General features: G+C 44.6%; 1 protein-coding gene across 3 annotated transcripts in view; it reads left to right on the forward strand.

The window, feature by feature from the left end:
• Positions 1-3,464: 3,464 nt before the first annotated feature.
• Positions 3,465-20,221, forward strand: part of LOC144147093 (caspase-2-like) — a 92,612-nt gene continuing 75,855 nt past the window's right edge. Inside the window, exon 1 of one of the 3 annotated variants that reach the window (XM_077679142.1) lies at positions 3,465-3,661. The gene's annotated coding sequence lies outside the window, so the exon portion shown is untranslated. The remainder of the gene's footprint in view (positions 3,662-20,221) is intronic. The other 2 variants (XM_077679139.1, XM_077679140.1) reach the window with 2 other exon arrangements.

The following is a 20,221-nucleotide window of genomic DNA, read 5'->3' on the forward strand; positions in this document are numbered from 1 at the left end:
CCAAAAACTTTTAAAACACCCCTCTAGCTTTACCAGTATAGGAATGTAACTTGCTCCGGGCAAGTATTGTTAATCTACAATAATCATCATCTTTTCAGATCGTGTTTCATTCATTTATCACCGGAAATATTTACCAGTAAGCCTTAGAAACCCGAGCATGGTCCGACGTCTCTGGCATGGTCCGACGCAGCTTTTTTCTTTCGCAATTGGGACCGCGCAGTGCACACAACTTCGGCACATGCCGCGGCTTCCACTCGCGCGGCTTTCCCGCCTTGGCTACAATCTTTTCCTCCTCCCTCGCTCTCAATCCTTCACGGCGGAGCGGCGTGAAGAAGGTAAGAGGAGAGGCACTCGAAGGGCGGCATCCTCCGCGGCAGTGTGTAAGGTGGTACTGCGGCAAGGTCAAGCTCTCATGCATGGCCAATCGCGCTGGAGAATGCGAACATTGATTTCGCAATAGAACAGGTTAAGCGCTTGTTCTATCGTCACAGCATGTTCCCTGATACGGCGAAGATGCATTGCGCTAATTCCGAAAAAGCTACGCACATCTATCCAGCCAATTCAATAAAGAATCGTACGCGCTCGATCCCGGGCTAATTGAATATCCTCAGTAGCTCTGAATTCAATAAAGGTATGATAGAAAAAATATTTCCCAAATTTTCCGCAAAGACGACATCATAACGCGAGTTGCATATTAGTTCACAGTAAAGCTGTACATGTTACAGTACTCGCGTCACCTATCAAAACACGGCCACTCTTGGAGGGAGCATGGTTATGGGAAACGCCTGTATCTTTTACCCTATCAAAGCTATGTATCCTTCCTAGGTCAGTATGCTTGCCTGTAACAACCATAGTTACTTCGTATAAACCAGTGGAAAAACTTCTTCTCAGCCCCATTTATCAGAAACTGGTACACGTATCTCTGTGGTAGCAAACAGGGCAAGCATGGGTAAAGTTGGCTATCCTGACCCCTGTCGGTAGAAAGTTGAAGTAGTACTCATATTTTCGCGCTCGCTTCATTAAAGGGAGACTGAAGTGATTTGTAAGCATTGTGGGATATTCAGCGCAAGTTGTCTGGAATCTGTAGGCCATGTTTCGACCACTCTCGCTGCATTTACGGGACTTTATTCACTACAAAAATCAATTCGAAAATGCAGTCCTCCTGTTTGTTTCCTCGCCATTACCTGTGGCGTTTCCTATGACTTCAAAAATGGCTGCTTTGCTTGACTGCGCTGCTGCACAGCTCATTGACCTTCCGACAGAGTCAGTCTGCCCGGCGTTTATTCCGCCGGCCAGCGACACGTTGTCGCAATTCATTCGCTCATTTGAAACTGAGCACGACATGTTTGTGGTGCCTTTAGTTTGTTAGTCTGTATACTATATCTAGCTCTAAGTCCAGGCAGCTTCACACAAGCGCACATGCGATGCTTCGCTGACTGGCATGCTAGTAGGAAAATCTAAGGCCATTTGAAGGCGGGACAAGAATCGGCGAACTTAATATTGTTACTAAGAAAATAGAATCAACCGAAAGGATTACCATACCGCGTCAAACTAGGGGCCAGGAAGTACTTTTTTGCGCTGTGTGAATAAGCAGAGCGGTCCGCAGCACGACCAAACATCTACGAACGCTTTTCTGTCTGAGAAAGGCCACGTATATCTATTGATTGCTACTAGCAGCAACTCCGCGAAATGACGCAGCCATGACTCCGTTAAACAATGGTGCATTCTTCGCGGTCATATCATTGTTCGATTCCCGAGCCACTGCACCACCAACGCAAACAATGCAGCGCAGTCGGAAGTTTGGCGGCAAGAATTTATTTTGGCTTTATATCTGTGCGACTGTTTTCTTCAAGGTAGCGGGATGAGCTCAACAGCATGCCTTACGAGAGCGTGCACGCGTTTCACACGCAAGCACTGGCCGCAGCTGCAAGCAACTACGCGCCGCATTGCTCTCAGCGCGACCAACACCTTCAGCTGCAGAAGCGCTGGTACTTTCACTGCTTGGAGCGCTCTTCCGGCGTGGCGATAAGGCAAGCATGCGACCGAAGAGAGGGCGACATATCGAAGTGGGACTCGCATCCTCGCACCCGAAATCTCAACTGCGCATGTCCGTGCGTTTTCCACGGCCGCTGCCAGGTGACGACGCCGGAATCTTCGGCCATGCGCTCCACGGTTCCTATGTGAATTTTCCTAGACTGTACATGCGACCGAACCAAGCAACTGCGGCGCCACCTCATGCAGCAAAGCGGTAACTTTCGCCCCTGCGCGGCCGGCCGTTCTGAGTGGGCAGGGATCAATGAGGAGCACCTCTTCGATTGAGGGAAGTTGAATTTTCTGTCTATGTCACTTTATCGGAAAAGCAACTGGACAGAAATACAATAGTACAAAATTATAAAGTCGCATCACATTCTTTTGTTACGTCTGTTACGTGTACAGCGGCTGGACGACTGACAAGTGCCGAGGAACAGACGACTCACGCAGTGCCAGGAAGCCAATCCCGTTTATTCACTCAGCGACGCGCTTTTTGTGCGCTGCTGAACCCATCAGAGCGAGGCAAAAACAAAAAAGAGGAGCCGATATCGCCGCAAGCAGGCAAGCTTATCGGAAATCCAAAGGAAAGAGCGTGGCAAGCTGGGTGAATGTTACAACTGTTATAGCAAGCCGAATATTCATAGCATATCACTCGCTGACCCGAAACGCTAGTGCTGGTAATCAATATGGAAGGCATACGAATTTCATAACAATACGTACTGAAGCGTATGTTGCACGTTCGTTTAGAGGAGCCCCCCTTGCAACGGGCGTTTAATAACCTATAAAAACTGCTCGAAGTTTTTGATTGATTAAAATGAACAGCTGTTAGAGAAAGTTTAGGACAGACATTTTAGGAAGACCCATGTGACCCAGTAAAATGATGTTGCCTATGTGTTGCTGCCCTCGTCAGGGCCACAATATCGCGGGTTGCAAGTCATGCCATGAAACAAGGCAACGCCGTCGGTAAACATCATGTAAGAGAGGAAACTAAGTTGCCCTTTCATGGTCACATAAAATTACTGCCAGTTTACATGGAGCCTCCCATCATGGATCGTTACAGCAGCAAATTGACAAGTGACAGCAGCACATTTCACGTCACATACCAGCAGCACCAACTAGAATACATTGGTTCAAAACTGCAGCGTCCCAGGGCAAGCTTGATTGGGCTCGCGAAGCTCGTACAATAGCCACATCATTCAACTTAAATTGGGAGTAGACAGAGGGCATGCAAAATGCATGCGCGGGTATTCTAGTACATTGAGACGTTTTGATATACACCTTCAAACTCACCTCTTAAATTCTGCGGGTAGTTCAAAGATCCTCGGCGCCGGGCGAATGAACGTGAAAAATGAATGCCTGATAGCTTCGCGAGCAGTCCTCGGCGAATCTGGAACTGATATTCGAAAAGCGCCACTTCAGTAGAGCAGAAGTTACGCTTGGCTCCGTTGGGCGGCGCCACAAACCCTGACTTCTGGCGATTGCTCTGGGATATCTGCGTATTGCGTCACTTGTTGCAACGCTCTTCGGGCGCTTGGAGGTTCTCTACGAAATCTCAGAAATACTGTGTGGCATCGCAATACGAGACGCACACACGAAAGCACGTCCGTCGCCTGTGAGTACGTCTGGCGAAGTGAGTTTCGCTGCTGTAGTTTATTTTATTTTTAATTGATACAGCAATCCCACATTGAGATTTTGACAGGAGGGTACAGATGATGAGGAGATCGCAAAAAAGGCAAGCAACAACTACATAAGCACATAAAAAAGAACAAATGACATAATTTCAGCTATAACTTAAAGATGATGTAAACAAGGTAAGTGAAGACTGTTGTACTTGGGTGCTAGTAAGCTGCTTCTGTTCAGTAATGGTCCGCGGAAAGAAGGAATATTTGAAGGTATTGTTGCGTGTACGAAAAGGAGTAATTGTCTTTGATGCCTTTGCCTTGTGGCATACCCGGAGGAAAATGTTATTATGTTGGAAATGTCTAATTTATAGCGGCTCTCTACATTTTGATAGAAAAACTTTAGCCTGAGTAAACGGTTTCTTTCAGCTATTAGTGGTAAATTGGCTCTGGATAACAGGGTTGAAACAGAAGTACGCCCGTAGCTGTTATAAATAAATCGGACACCATTTTTGTATATTTTAAAGCTTGTTAATATTGGTTCAAGTGAAGGGGTCCCAAAAAATAGCTGCATAATGTAATGAGGGAAAAGTAAGAGCTTTATATGCGGTCATTCGGACGACATGAGTGCTGAATTTTAAAGCTCTTCGTAAATAGGAAAGCTTACAGTTGGCATTTCTTGCCACATAATCAATGGGGTGATCCCATTTTAAATTATTTGAAATCCAGAGCCCCAAGTATTTGTATTCAGATACTTCATGAAGGAAATTGTTGTTCTCGGAATACGTATACGCTAAAAGACTCTTCCGGTTAGTAATTCTCATAAATACTGTTTTGTCAAAGTTAATGCACATTTGCCACTTGTCACACCAGAGGACAATTTTGTTGAGTGTGTCATTTAAAAGAATCTGATCGGCTACACTGTTCACTTCCGTGTAGATAACACAGTCATCGGCACTCAATCGTATTTTCACAGGAATGTTGCAGACAATATCATTAACAAACAAAAGAAAAGGAAGGGGCCCAAGCACCGACCCCTGAGGGACGTCAGAGTCCACAGAAACATGTTCAGAACTTTCCGCATTGAATGCAACAAACTTTTAACGGATGGTAATGTATGCTGTAAGCCAATTTAAGAGCTGATGGTTATTTATAATTTTGCGGAGTTTGTGAAGTAACTTTTTATGAGAGACCTTATCAAACTCTTTTTAGAAATCCATAAAAAAAACACCAGTTTGTTTGCCGTTATTATTAGTGAGCGCAAAATTATGTATTGTTTCCGCTAGTTGGGTACACGTAGAAAAACCTTTTCGAAATCCATGTTGATGCTTTGTTAAAATATTATGTTGATCGATATACGTCGTAATGTGGCTATGAATAATGTGTTCTAAAAGTTTACATGCCGTGCTAATTACGGAGATGGGACGATAGTTCTTGGGGCTGTTTTTTTCCCTCTCTTATGTATAGGTGTTACGCTGGTGATACCCAGTCATCCGATATTTGTCCTTTTAAGAAAGATTTAGTAAACAGAACACACACGTATTTCGATGTCCATTCTGCATATCTTTTTAAAAAAGCGTTGGGGATGCCGTCCCGCCCCGGTGCCTTTTTGACATCTAATTTAACAGAATGTTCAAAATTCTAGCTTCACTTATTTAACATCTGGTACGCGCGGAAAATTTGCGTCAAAGTTTGGTATTACATTGTCATCAACAGTGAAAACGCTCTTAAACTGCTCATTGAAAGCCTCTGAGATTTTTTTGCGTCATCTACTTGTTCGCCTTCAATATCAAATACATCACACCCGCCAAAAGTCGGACGTACGTGCCGCCAGAATATTTCAGGGGACGTGGCTATAAAGTTTGGTAAAGACTACGAAATACCGTTGCTTGTCAGTTCGTACTTATGTTTTTACCTTTAATTGAATGTCTGCTATTTCATTTGCAATGCAAATGGAGTTACAACATTATTTCTTTGCCTTAAGTCGTTTTAGTTTCCTTTGTAACCGCAATGAGTAGTGAGAGATCCAAGCATTTTTGTTCTCCTACCTCTTGACAATCCGGGGAACATATTTGTCAATGAATCCCTTTCCTATTATTTTGAATTTATACCAAAGGCTGTTTATATCTCCGGATTAGGATGATAAAACATCGTAACTAAATGCAAGCGTGTCAATGATAGAGACATCGTCTGCTCGAGAAAAGTTTGAAAACTGGAAATTAGGTTTTTACATTGGAGTGTTGCACCAGTTTATTCAAGTAATACTTCAGAATGATCCGATATGCCCGGTATTACTTCACACAATGCTTGGGCTGTAATCGAGCCAATTAGAAAAAATAGGTGAAGTATTGCTTTTGAGTCACTATGAATTCTGGTGTAGTTTTTGACTGCTGGCTCTAGGTCAAACGCAAAAGCAATATGAAGCATCGTTTCACAGTGAATATTTCGGTTACCGGGTGTGAAAGTTCACCAGTCGACATAGGGAAGATTAGAGTCGCCTGCTCGAATGATTCTCTCCCCAAGCCTTACCTGCGCATCTAGATACGTTTTCAGGTTTTCAAGGATGATCGTGTCACTACCAGAACAAGGAGGCCTGTACAAAGCACCTATAACGTACCTAACTTTCCCACAGTACACTTTGCAAAAGATAGCTTCTACAACAGGCACGTCAGCCACTCTTTTCATACTTCAGCTTTTATTATACAGGATAGCAACGCCACCACCTTTGTTCTCGCGGTCTTTTCTATGCACACTGTATCCAGAGGGAACAAATTCACTGTCATAAATTCACGCATGTAACCATGTTTCTGTGAGGATGGCAATTTCAACGCTGTGGGTCAACAACAATGTCGCTAACTCAGTAACCTTATTAACAATACTTCTCCAATTCACGTTCAGTATTTTAAGGGACAGGTTGTCCTGCTGTTGCCGTCAGTTATCCTGTTTATTTAGCCTATAACGTGAACCAGTAGTTTCGCTCTACCCGAACATAACATCATCCACACTTAGTTATCAAAAAAGAGCTTTACTTTCGATCCCTTTCACCAGCTGAGGTCTTCAATAACTTTTTTTCTTATTTCTCTTACCTACTGCCGATATAGCTATCGAACTTCCCTTAAGCCTATTACAGTTTGTTACTAACTGCTTTTTCTCAATAATCCAGGAACTTGAGAATAACAGGTCGGGATTTATCTTTGGCTTTATGCCCAATGCGATGACATCTTTCGATGCCCGAGGTTGTTACCTGCAGCCTGTCTCTGAAAATTTCATGTTTCACTTTTTTAACAGGCCATCTGCAGTTTCCCCACGTGCTTCTTCTATACCGTATATTACAAGGTTGTTTCGGCAGCTTCTATTTTCCAGTTCATCAGCCTTATTCGTCAAGAAGACAACCTCTTCGTTTAATAATCTTGTAACTGTTCCTTCAACATCTTGGACTTTGGAGGGTAGGGAACTAAGTTTTTCTAGTTGTTCGTCCACTTTGTCAATGCGCTTTATTAAAGCCGAAATCTTCTTTTCTATCAAGTCTTGCGAAGCCTGTATTTTTTCAAAGCAAAGAATGTGTTTTGGCTTGAGCCTCAAAGATTTTTGCCAACATTTCACTTTCACCGGGACCAGGGTTTGGTTCACTATCCCCGCGTACATTTAAAGTGCATTTATTATTTACATGGTACTGCCGACCTCTGGTACAAGGTCCTTGGCAGGAGGGGGCGGTAAGAAAAAAAAAAGACGGAAAAAGACGCGACATGAAGAAGTAAAGGGAGCAAGAATGTGGCAATATGCCTAGGAAAGGTTTATGTGTAGTGGCATTATTGTAGGCACAATATAAAAAAGACAAAAAGAAGGCACCCAAAAGAAGAAAAGCGTTAATACAACCTGATGCACGCATGCGCAAAAAGATTTGCACTGAGGTAACAACCTATTAGTATCGATAAGATACGAGGCATCTTTTCAGTAGCAATTTCATCCGAAGAGATCGCGACAAAGTGAGCAAAAAACTGTCTGTGGGTGAAAGCAGGAAAACATACAAGGAAGCCACAAAGCACAACTGCACACATTGGTCATCAAGTTACAACTGGAGGCAGAGAATACAAGATATACAACTTCCGTTGTATATCTTGATGGAGAGGGGAAATGTACACAAGATGTTATTTTTTCAAAGCATTCATGAATGATTCGACCGTCCTACATTCTACAACGTCAGCTTTAAGCCGATTCCACTCGCGTACACTACGAGGGAAGAAGGAATTTTTAAAGTTGTGGGTTTTGCATGAAAATTCCTTCAATTTCTTTGAGTGCAGTGAACGAGTGGAACGCCTAATCACGGGTTCAATATTACCATCCCTACTAATCCCTAGTTTGTCATGGTACAGCAGGTACATGTATTTCTGTCTTTCATGGTATCTTCTTTGCTTTAATTTGGTTAACTGTGCTTTTTCCAAAAGTACACTAGGTGAAATACGCCAACTGTAGCTAGCATACACGATGCGAATAGCTTTCCTCTGAATGTTTTCTAATTTAGTAATGTTCAACTTAGTATAAGGGTCCCAAACAATAGACGCGTACTCAAGTATGGGCCTAACGTAAGTTTTATAGGCTAACAATTTTATTTCCTGCGTGGATTTTCGTAAAGTTCTCCTCAGGTACCCAAGGCTGCGCATAGCTTTCTTTTGAATGTAAGCAATATGTTGGTTCCACTTCAAATCGGAAGACATAATAACGCCTAAATACTTGATTTTATCCACACTTGAAAGCACATGATCTTTGATGCAGTAGGTAAATTTTAAAGGCTCCCGCTTTCGCGTAACGGTCATTGCTACAGTTTATAGGATGTTAATTTTCATTTGCCATGTTTCACACCACTGAAATATACTTTCGAGTGAAGCGTTTAAAAGGGCCTGGTCAGCAGGGCTGTGAACTTCTTGATACAGAACGCAATCGTCTGCGAATAGACGTACCTTTACGGGCAGGGCATCTGCTATATCATTGATAAAGATTAGGAAAAATAATGGCCCTAGGACGGACCCTTGCGGAATACCGGACTGTACTGGTTGGGGACTTGAGCGGACACCTTCAATATCTACACTTTGGCACCGGTGTGAAAGATAAGCCTCTACCCAAGACAGCAATAAGTCGTTTTTTAGAATAGACTGAAGTTTCAGGAGTAGCTTTTGGTAAGATAAGCGATCAAACGCTTTTTCGAAATCCAAGAATATAATGTCAGTCTGCCCCTGTTTATCTAATACTGCAGCGAAGTCGTGAACAGTTTCCAGTAGTTGCGTGGCTGTTGACAGACCTTTCCGGAAACCATGCTGACATGCACTAATTATCTTATGGTTTTCCCAGAAAAGCGAAATGTGTTTGAAAATGATGTGCTCAAAAATTTTTGCGCAAGTGCACAATTAGGAAATAGGCCTGTAGCAAGGAATTGAGGATGTGTTATTAGTTTTAGGTATGGGGAATATTTTTGAAAATTTCTAATCTATTGGACGTTCGGATACAGTAAGGGATTTATTAAATATAATGCAGAGGTATTTGGAACACCATTCCGCGTACCTCACAAGAAATGTATTCGGTATGCCATCTATTCCAGGAGTTTTCTTAACGTCAATTTTCAATAATAGTGCCAATATTCCTTGCTCAGATATTTCGATTCCGCCAATTGAGGTATGCTGTCCAAAACATCAAAATGAGGTTTCTCGCCGTCATCTCTTGTAAAAACGGAAGTAAAGAAAGTATTGAAAGACTCGGCAATGGTTGTCTTGTCTGTAATTGTTTCATTGTTAATATCAACACTGAACAAGGTGCTTTTTCTTTTAGAGAAATGACGCCAGAATTTCGCAGGAGAAGATAACAAAAAAATTTTCATTGACACACCATAGTAATACTTTTTGGCCCTTTGGATACTGTCGCTAAGCTGCGCGCGCAGATCAGCAAGTGTGCTCATATTTTCTGCGGAAGGGCATTGCGTGTACCGCTTCCTTATCTTTTTCGCCTTGCGTCTGAGGCGGACTACTTCCCGTGTTGTCCACGCGTTTTCAGCTTTTGTTACTTTAAGCCGCGTTGGTACATAGTCTTCCATACACTTGAAGACAAGGTTCTTGAAAAAACGCCACAGGTCATCTACTGAGCACCTGCACGTCTCAGAATGAAAAATAAATTCAGAAAACGACTCGTCAAGAACATCGAGTATGTCAACGTCACTAGCTTGTGTGAACACGGGAACCAGACACGATTTTTTTGTAGATTTCGTTCTCTGATCTAGTGGTATGGCCAAAGATATCATATTATGGTCAGATATGCCGTCAAGAACGTGCACCTCAGGATTCCGAATACGAACGCCAATGCTCACGAGGAACAACTCTAAAATTGACTTAGTATCACCATGGACGCGCGTAGGTTCCTTGACCAGTTGAGTAAGTTCGTGAAAAAGAAGCACGTCAACAAAACGCTCGGCATCTGTAGTAAGTGGTTCAAGAAAATCGGTGCACCAGTTAATTGAGGGGATATTGAAATCACCACTAAGCATCAAGTTCCTAGAATTGGCTTTGCATGCACACAAGAATTCATTGAGTTTATCGCAACAGTCGGGTTTCGCACTAGGTGGGCGGTAAAAACCACCTATAAGTAAACTTAGCTCGTCTAGCTGTAATTTTATAATGACGCATTCTATTCCCGGGATATCTGCCAACCTGGTTACGTGGAAATATTCACGGTAAATAATCACAACACCGCCACCCCGCGAGTCCCTGTCCTTGCGATAGATTCCATAACCTCTAGGTGTCACTTCTCCATCGTTAACGTCGGACTGTAGCCAGGTTACTGTTATTACGAGTACATCGGGTTTGTAAGTTACAATAGACCCTTTGCAAAAAGGTGGACAACACTGAGATATCAGCGGTGGTAACACTGGTGGTGAATGCGACGACGCCATTAGAAAGGAAGCAGGTCGTAGCAACGCCGTTGCGGTTGCACGTTTTCGCCCACGGCTTCACGAGTCTGTTGCCCCACGACGCGTATGCAATTACGTGGACGGTGGATGGTAGCTACCCCATAGAAACTCTGTGCTCGCAGCCTTTTCGCTTCCTTTCTAATGGCGACGCAGCGGGTGCACAGTGTTGCCATAGTGGCTTCCTGCTTTTCCGCCAACGATTTGGTCATTTTGCAAAGGGTCTATGACACTTTCTAAGTCTCATGATTTATTTAGAATGCTGCGTGCATTCAAGTGAACGCATTGTAGGGATTTCACTTTCCTGATTTCCGGTCATTTGGTTGGGGTTTGCTTCCTACCCCTACTACTGATAGGAACCAGCTTACTCGAACAGTCATCCCATTGAAAAAGCTCGTCATCAATTTTGACCTTGTCGTGAACCAGTTTCACCTTGCGGTCAGACTTTCTAAGCTCAGATGTGCTGTCCCAACTCATCTTTCGTTTTATCCGCATGGTCAAGGAAAAGTCCTCCGAGATGGATATGTCGCTACCCCTAAGCTTGGAACAGTTAACGAGTATATTAATCTTGTCATGTTGATCGATGAGCTTTAAAATGACGGGCCGAGGCCGGTCACTGCTGGGCTGCTTCCGTCCAATCCTATGCAGTCGCTCAACGGAGGATATATGTACACCCAGTATTTTTGTAAACACGTCCTGAATTATGCTTTCCCTAAGATCATCAACCATTTCTTTGTCTTTTTCAGGAATACCAAACACTAGAAAATTATTCCTTCTACTCCGATCCTCTAGGTCAACTACACTATCCCTCCAACTTTGCACAGTTTTTTCAAGATCAGACACCTTTTTACCGACATCTTTCAGAGCCAGTGTTGATGCTTCAATATTCTTGATCTTGAATTCAATATCATTCAGGGTTTCCTGGATGTTGTTTTGGCTTTTCAGCAACTGCGCTAGCAATTGCTCGGTGGTGGGCCCTGGATTGGACTCAATGTCACCACAAAGCATCAGCAAAGACAACAAGCAATTCCGCAATGTCATGCATGCTGTACAAAGACGCTGTGGGCACGCCAGCTGGATGAAACAACGATCGCTTGTTCTCACAGTAGAAACATTAGAACTAACCTGCACGAAAAAGACCAGGAGATTTGACATGGTGCTGACACGAGGCCAGCCGGCGCGCCCACTGAAGATGCTGGAGGGTGGCTGGGGCTTTATACGCTGTACCGTTGACGTCATCGAAGCCGGTCGCGCTGACACCCAGCGGTCGTCGTAGAGCATGGACCAATGTGCGCAGTCTCCGAAGAAAACTGGCCCAGGGGTGACGAAGCTTGCTGTGTCGAGTCTTGCCGTATCTTGTAGGAAGCTGGCACTCGTCGTCGCGCAGAAAAGAATCTGCACAAAAAAGACCAGGGGATTTGACATGGTGCTGACACGAGGCCAGCCGGCGCGCCCCCCATGATGTCAATTGATTGCGATTATGCGATCAATTGATTATGATGTCAATTGATTGCGTGGTCAGTCAGTTTGGCCCAATTTCTTGTCCGAGTTCGACATCGCTATAGTTTGGACTTGCCGGTGCTCTGCGTGCCATTTTGCCATTCTTTCATCAGGGCAATTCATCACTTTTCAACATTGTCCGCCCTCGTTCACGAACTTCGTCTGTACCGGGCTGTGCGCAGAAGTTTCAATTCGGTAGATTCCCACGAAACGAAAAAAAATCTGCACAAACTCCGAAAATACCCTGCTAAGGCATAGCATCATTTTACACTTGTCTTGAGTGTGGCTTCTTTGCATACTTAATATGTGGCTGTTTCTAAATCCTGTCCGACCAATTACCCCCTTTTCGCTATCATAAGGATTAGAGGGGTAACTTGCGCCAAATCTTCATTTTTTGTATACGAAGGGCCTTACACGATTTACTGTTTCGGAATCGTTTCGTTATATTCTTCTTGTTTTTTGGTTTTTCAAAATTCTGTTCAACCAGTTACTTCCATTTACGCCACTACATGAAGCGTGCGACACCTAAAGAGGGCGTGATGCTCCGCCTTGGCAGAGCCACCATCGGCCACGCCGGAGTCCCGTAGTGAGAGAGCTCCGCCGCAGCTGCTGCTAGACCGGCGTTCAGCATGGCGAACAGTGTAATCTGACCGGCTGTATTTCGCCGTATTGACGGTTCGGGATCTTTAGATGCGACTGCATCTCATTCACTCGCCTTGTCCCCGCATCCGACGTCGTCGGCGTTGTTGTCGCCGTCCGCCCCTCCCCCATTCTCCTCGCCACGTGAAGTGCGCTCTCCGCCGCTCACCCCCTCTCCTCTCCGGTAGCGAACACTCTCTCGCGAGGGGCATTAGATTGGCTTGGCTTGGCTTGGCTTGGATTGGATTGGATTGGATTGGATTGGATTGGATTGGATTTGGATTGGATTGGATTAAAGTTCATTGTGTTGGATTGTGTTGCGTCATAGCCGCGGCAGACGCACTGGCGCCGGCGCGTCCCCTCACCGTTATGCGCGCTATAAAACGCAGTGCCTGCGCCGCTCCGCTCCATCGTTCCAGCGCCGCTCCTCCGCTGTCCAACGCTGCAACGTGAACCCCCTATGCGTCGCATCTACACAGGGGTTCCCGCGAGGGGAGGTGGGAGTTTTTTATTTGCTCGAATGAAGGAAAGGGCGTCAACCTTTACGACAGCAAGCAGGTTTTCGGCGTGTCCGAGGTACGGGACGGCGCACACTGCACCCTTGTCAATGGTCGCTGCATACGCGAAGCAAGCATAAAAAAGGAGGCACACAGCGCCACAACTCGTGTGCGTAACCATCATTATTTAACTATAGCGCTGTCGTCTTGTAAATTTGCAAAGGTTAAAGTGACTAATCTACGCAAGTAGCCTATTCATTTTCGTCCCGCGAATACAAAAGGTTTCTATTTGCGACTTTGTACGTTAGAACCAGTGAGCGTATTCTTCATGAAGATAAAGCGTGCTATTGTTACATTAAAGCTCGTTTACGAATTGAGCGTTCAGCCTAACGATATGCTTAACGAGAAAGATGTTTACTTCGCGCGGAAGTCACCTTCAAATCCCGACTATCGCGTTTCTTCACCGTCCCATTTTACCGAACGCCGCCTGGTTTATGTTTCCCGCTGCTGCTTACAGTTGCAAGCGTTGAACTTTGGCTATAAATGTAAAAATGCTGGAATAGCCTGTTTTAATAGCTCATGTCCTTACTCTCGGACGCTTCGCCGCACGAAATGGCGCGGGCCCTGGGGCGAGCAGCGCGGAAACGGAAAGCACGTGTTGCGCGGCGCTTTCGAACACAGCGCAATCCGACCAAGGCCGCGCCTGCTCGCACCGGATGTCCTAACCGCTGCCACATGGGATGGCCACCGACAAAGACGACTGGCTTTTCCTTCTTCCCGGGCCCTCAGCGGCACGAGGAAGGGAAGATGAGACAGAGAGACGCGGTTCGGGCGCAGGAGAGCTCGGCCCGTCGTCTTTGAGTACTGAGTACTGAGTACTGTTTTTTAGCCGCCCGCCGGGCTTTAAATAAATGTACAGTTTTGTATCGGAAGCTGAGTTTGTCGGTTGAAGATACCTGGGGTCAGATCCTCAGCGCTACTGCGATTTGGCGAAGAAGCCCCGGGGAAAAGAACATCACGAAGATAACTGTTACCCTTCGAGGTGCTCATTTTTTCGTCAGGCGTCACCAACGTGCTCTATCTTCAACGTAATGATATAGAGTATATGGAAACCTGGATGCAAATCACGGGCCAGCCAAACACCCGGATGGTAAAAAAAAGTAGAGGTGTGCGAATATTCAAAATTTAGATTGCTTCGCGAATGGTATTTGCTATTTGCTTCGCAGCGCAGATTTATCGTTCGAAATATTTAAAAGTTTGCAAAATAAGCATAGCTTTGAAGCGCGTACATGCCAATTCACGGTTCACTGCACGGCATAATTTTTGGGTTGACTTTCTTGCATCATACCGAAGCTCTGTGAAAACACCCAACACGTGTAATCATGGCGCACAACAAATTATTTTAACCATAGGTGTAGACAGGGTACCAGTTTCTGTGTAAGAACACCATACAAAATTTCTTTAGTGCTGTATGTCCCACTCCGACTCATCCCAGCCTTTTATTTTCTCGCATGATATTAACACACCTCATCGATATATGTAAATATAAAAACAAAAATCAAAACAGTGTTGGGTTGTTGTTTGTGTGCAGTAGGGGTGTGCTTACTCTCCCTTCAGGACACTGCACAAGAACGAAACAAATCGCACTCACCAAGCGAGAAACAGCTGACGCGAGCTCTACCCGGACGCTCATTTTTCTTATACCCAAACATGAACCCCGGTGACTTCGCCGGCATGCAATGTCGCTGTGGCTAGAAAACGACAGCTCGTACAGGTAGTCAAGAAATACCGTGGCTTGCACCGAGTGATGGAAAACCGCGAAGACTAGAACAAAAATTGTCCCGCAATGAAGGCACAAAAGGCTTTATTGTTGCCGCTAGTGCTCAACAACCAAATGCACGCTCATTCTATCAGCTGGGCACGGCTTCCGTGATTCCCAGACAAAAAATTTTACCGTCTTCCCATAGGGAAACCCTGAGTAATATGCGAAGCAGCCGTGAGGTCGACTCAAGTTCCCTTTGGTTTATTATCAATCGCAGCGTTGCGGGAGGAGAATGAGGAGAGCGCAGCGTGCGCGCGCGTCATTTATACCGCGGAGCTACAATGGCGCCCCCAGCGGAGTATGCAGCAGCTACCGTCGCGTCTCTAACCCTAAGCTGCTTCCCATTATCACGCGCGGAGCTGCAAGTGTTGCCATTCGCTACGCAATCCCGGAGAAGAGAGGAGCTTCGGAGAGGAGAGGAGTGTGGGAGAGGAGAGGAGGAATGCCTCGCATACTAGTTACGGTTCCCCTACGGGAAGATGACTATGGTGGTTGAACGCAAAGCTATCTCGTGGTAGATTCTTTGGTTGGCCAATCCCTAGGGACATCCTGCCACAATCATCATCAGTGGTGCCTGGCCAGGCATGCGCAGTGGGGTGCGCATGGTTTACAACGACAAGGGAGGGAGGGACACAGCCGCAAGCATGACATGCATCGCATCTATAAAAATTAGCTCATAGGAAGTAATGGAGAAAACTCCATTACGCTATGGAAACTGCGGGCCGAACTCTCATAACCGGTGTTTTTTTCTCCAGCGATCGGAGTACGTTTGCTGTAAGGCAGCGGAAAACTCCTATGCGCATACGCCAGCGATCTTGGATCCGTCGATGGTTTACAGGCAGCGAAGTCGGCACGGCATAATCTTGCCCATTTTAACGCCTGCCACTCGGTTCAATCGGCACTACGTAAAACAAAATTGCAATCATCTTCCGGACATAGTCAGGTGGAAATGTCAATGACCACTTACTTCGTGCAGCGCACACAGCGCATCAGTTGAGTTGACTAGTCCTGAAGGCATAGCCGTGTTGAAAACCGAAAAAACTTCCTTCCCTGTGAGGAATTAGCGTACGAATGTGCACCTTGCACGATGCAACCATTCGTATGCGACATCATGAACACACGGGCTCTCCATGACACCCTCAGGGTTGTCTGCTCTGCAGCCCAGCGCCTAGTGTCGAAGCGGCCACGAGGGTGGCGCCTATGTTCTGTTGCGCGCTCCTGATGGAACTTCCGCGAAATCTGCATTATTTTACAAAGGCAGGTCGTTATACGTTTTGGCATTCGCCGTATTGTTTTATTTCTGTTTCTGTATTTCAGTTTTCCAAAAATTCTTTCGGCTAGTTCTTTTCATTTAAGCTATTATAACGATTACAAGTAGAACTTTCGCGAAATATGCACTAATGTACAAACACAAGGCCTTGCACGATTCGATTTTTTCCGGACCTTTTTTATATTTTCTCAATTTCTTAATTTTTCTAAATTTTGCTCGACCAATTATCTTCATTTACGCTATATAACGATTACAGGTGGTAAATGCGCCACACCTTGTCTATAACATTGAGTTCAACTTAAACTAGTTACCTCTAAAAAAATGCGGGCTCAAACTTTGCCCAAAAAACGTTGACGTAGAAATATATGATTAAGACCATATATATGATTAAGATCATATATATCATAATCATAATTATGAGGTCTTATGATATCATAATCAAGATAATCATAACTGTGTTGCCTCTGTATCTGCGTGAGATCTGCATTTTTTTTAAATGCAGGGCGTTACACGGTCCTGGCTCTCGTGGTACTAGGAAAAGAATGGTACGCATTAAAAGGCACATTGGAAGCCTAAGCGTCGTCTACACAAGACGATTCAAACTTATAAGAGACGCCTCAGCCAAGAAGTTATGCATGCCGCCCTGAAGCAGTCGTGTAGCTGTGCTTACGTAAAGCTTTTAGCCATGCAAAAAAATTATTGGGAGAAATCTCCAGAACTTCTTGCAGGACATCTGCGCCACTTCTTGTTTATATTTGAATAATTTATTATCAGGCAGTTTACGAAACGTTTCAAGAGAATTCAAGAACTCGCAAGAAGCTGTTATCATCGTATACTCAGGTCTTCCTCACTACACCCGCTACATGCTGGCGCCGTTCACAATGGCCAGCCCCAAAGCTGTGTGGCCGTTGTTATCACATTGGCCACACTGAGCGGCTGCTTTTGCAATACACATTTGGCCCGCGCCTTCAAACGGACCAGAGAGGCCGGTCATTGAGGAGTATTCTGGAAGCAACCGCTGGACAAATAAATTGCTTACAGATCGCGGCAATATCCGAGGCTGGCCTGGTTGAACAGATAATCATCAAGCGTCGAGCAGAACGAATGATGATGATGTTAGCTTAACGTAGGTAGGACGATTTCAAGTAACCTGCAAGGAAAAAGAGTAATAATGCCAGGTTCCATTTGGTCTCTATAGAATACGTGTTTTCTGTCCTATGTAAAGCAAAGCGATTGCAAATCAACCCGTAAATAAAGACTTGGAAAAAAAGGAGCCCTCAACAAGCTAGTCATTCATGAGGATTGATGTTACTTTATCTTGCCGTGAATGCAAGCGTGCTGATTAATTTCTTCCATCCAATTTGCTCTCAGCTAGTAGGGTGACTGCGCAGAACATAATGTGTGCCACTTACAAATTGTATAAGTAGTCAACATTGAAAGATAGCAGACCGAGAGAAAGACAGGTAATTAAGAATGCCCCTGGCCAATGTTAAGTTAACAATTTAAATATAAAATCTAGATCGACAGACATAGATGCCGGAAAACAAGTATACGATTGATTGACTGTTTGATTGATTGATTGAGCAATTGAATAATTGAATATTTAATTGATTAACTGATTTATTTTTATTTTTTTATTGATTGATTGATTGATTGATTGATTGATTGATTGATTGATTGATTGATTGATTGATTGATTGATTGATTGATTGATTGATTGATTGATTGATTGATTGATTGATTGATTGATTGATTGATTGATTGATTGAAGGGCTTAACGCGCCGACACAACGCAGGCGATAAGGCGAGCCGTAGTGGAGTGCTGCGGATTAGTTTTGACCAACTGGGGATCTCTAACGTGCGCCGGAATCTGGTACACATGGTTGTATTTGCTTTTCTCCTCCATCAGAAGAGCAGCAGCCGCGGCAGTGAATCGAACCCGCGACCTCGTGTATAGCAGCGCAACGTCTTAACCACTGAGCCCCCGCGGTGCGTAGACAAGCGCTAAAAAATAAAGCACCTGTAATCTTTAACCTTCACCAGTTCTGACCCTCCATTTTATTCAGTTGGCCCGAAATTGTTATAACAAAAATACTGTAGAACCCTACATGCATGCATTTTAATTAGTAACATGTAAGACTAAACAATACAATAATGCGTAATAACATTCATGCAGGAAATTTCATAGTTCATCCAACTTCACGGTTCAACCCTGTGAAACCTTCATCACACGCCTCAAGAGTACCCTCTCGAATCAGCAACTATTAATTGTATAACTGCAATCGAAAGAGGAGCGGGTGCCCATGTAGCGTGTTTCTGCTTTTTTGCAAGCGATTACAAAACAAATTCTTTACTGCATATTTAGGCATTGGTTCTATCAACATTTAGACGCAAAATGTATTTGAGCACTTCGGGGTATGACCTTGAGCTGTTGGAGAACCTGGTAACTAACAGCAATCTGGAAGTCAAGACAATTCTTCCTCCAGAGCGAAGGCTTCCCGCTCATCACATGGCTTTCTGAAATGGGTAACCACTTCCACTTCGCCGGCTCAATAAGGCGTTTTTCACCCACTCCCTCACTCGCTCGAGTGCACCATCCTGGTGCAATTTGTTTATCGACAGTTACAGTAAAACACGAGTGCCAGTCGTTTCACATTATCGCGACGCGCCTGCGATTAATTGATTGATTGATTGATTGATTGATTGATTGATTGATTGATTGATTGATTGATTGATTGATTGATTGATTGATTGATTGATTGATTGATTGATTGAGTGTAAGGTTTAACGCGCCGACCTAACGCAGGCGATGAGGTGCACCGTAGTGGAGGGCTCCGGATTAATTTTGACCACCTGGGGATCTTTAACGTGCCCCGAAATCTCGAACACGGGCGTTTTTGCTTTTTGCCTCCATCAGAAAAGCGGCCGCCACGGACGGGAATCGAACCCGCGACCTCGTGCTCCGCAGCGCCTGCGCTTGGGGCCCATGTATTGACAGCAGTCAGGAGCTCCTGAGTGTGTGCCACTTCACGATGAACTAGCCAAATATAACCACTGACAAATAAATCAACACGTGTTATACCCTATAGTGTCATTATTATAATCGCCAAACCGGGCACCGTCGGGAATTTCCGCTAGTACTACATAATTAGGCATTGGTTCTAACAACATTTAGAAGCCAAATCTATTTGAGCACTTGGGGGGATTAGAAGTCAATGAGAAAACGAAACCAGTTTGTCCGCTATTTTTCTAAACGCATTTCTCAACGAATAAAGGTTCCTGTCTTATGTAGGCGCCTCGTAACGACTTTCTAATGTCGTAGTTGAAATGTGCACGTTAAGGATACTCCTATTGGAGAAACCGAGAACGGTGGCCAAGGCAACCTGATGTATTAGGAGCGAGAGGCGAAATATTGGAGCATGGTCTGAGTTTGGGCGGGTGGATTTATGCTTTGTTAATAAAAAACAGTACTTTTAACGGGGACAAGGCGTGCACCAAAGAAAGCGTGCACTGAGTATCGACTGAGGCGTTTATAGTGAAGACGACAATACATAATTTAAAACGATTTAAAGTGACAAAGTGGGGTACTAAGCAAACATTAGGTGTTGCAAAACGTACCGCTTGAAATCAGCAGAAATGGCAAGCCTAATAGGCGTGTACGCGTCGAAAAGCGTTTCCTTTAAGATACGGCAATGCATAACCTAGAGTTATCACCGGACAGTACGTTTTGCTTTGGTGTCCAAGTATCATTGCTGCACAGAAACGGCTAATGGTAGCCAGATGACGTAAGACGCACCATCTTTGGCAGTGACGTAGGTTTCATTAATATCTCTGGCCGTGTGTGCACCTGTAACACTTCCATATTGTGCACTTTGCTTGTTGTCGGGAACACTA

This window comes from Haemaphysalis longicornis, unplaced genomic scaffold (genome assembly GCF_048455015.1).
Source record: "Haemaphysalis longicornis isolate Haplotype H1 unplaced genomic scaffold, Haemaphysalis longicornis Haplotype H1 scaffold_7, whole genome shotgun sequence".
Lineage (NCBI taxonomy): Eukaryota > Metazoa > Arthropoda > Arachnida > Ixodida > Ixodidae > Haemaphysalis > Haemaphysalis longicornis.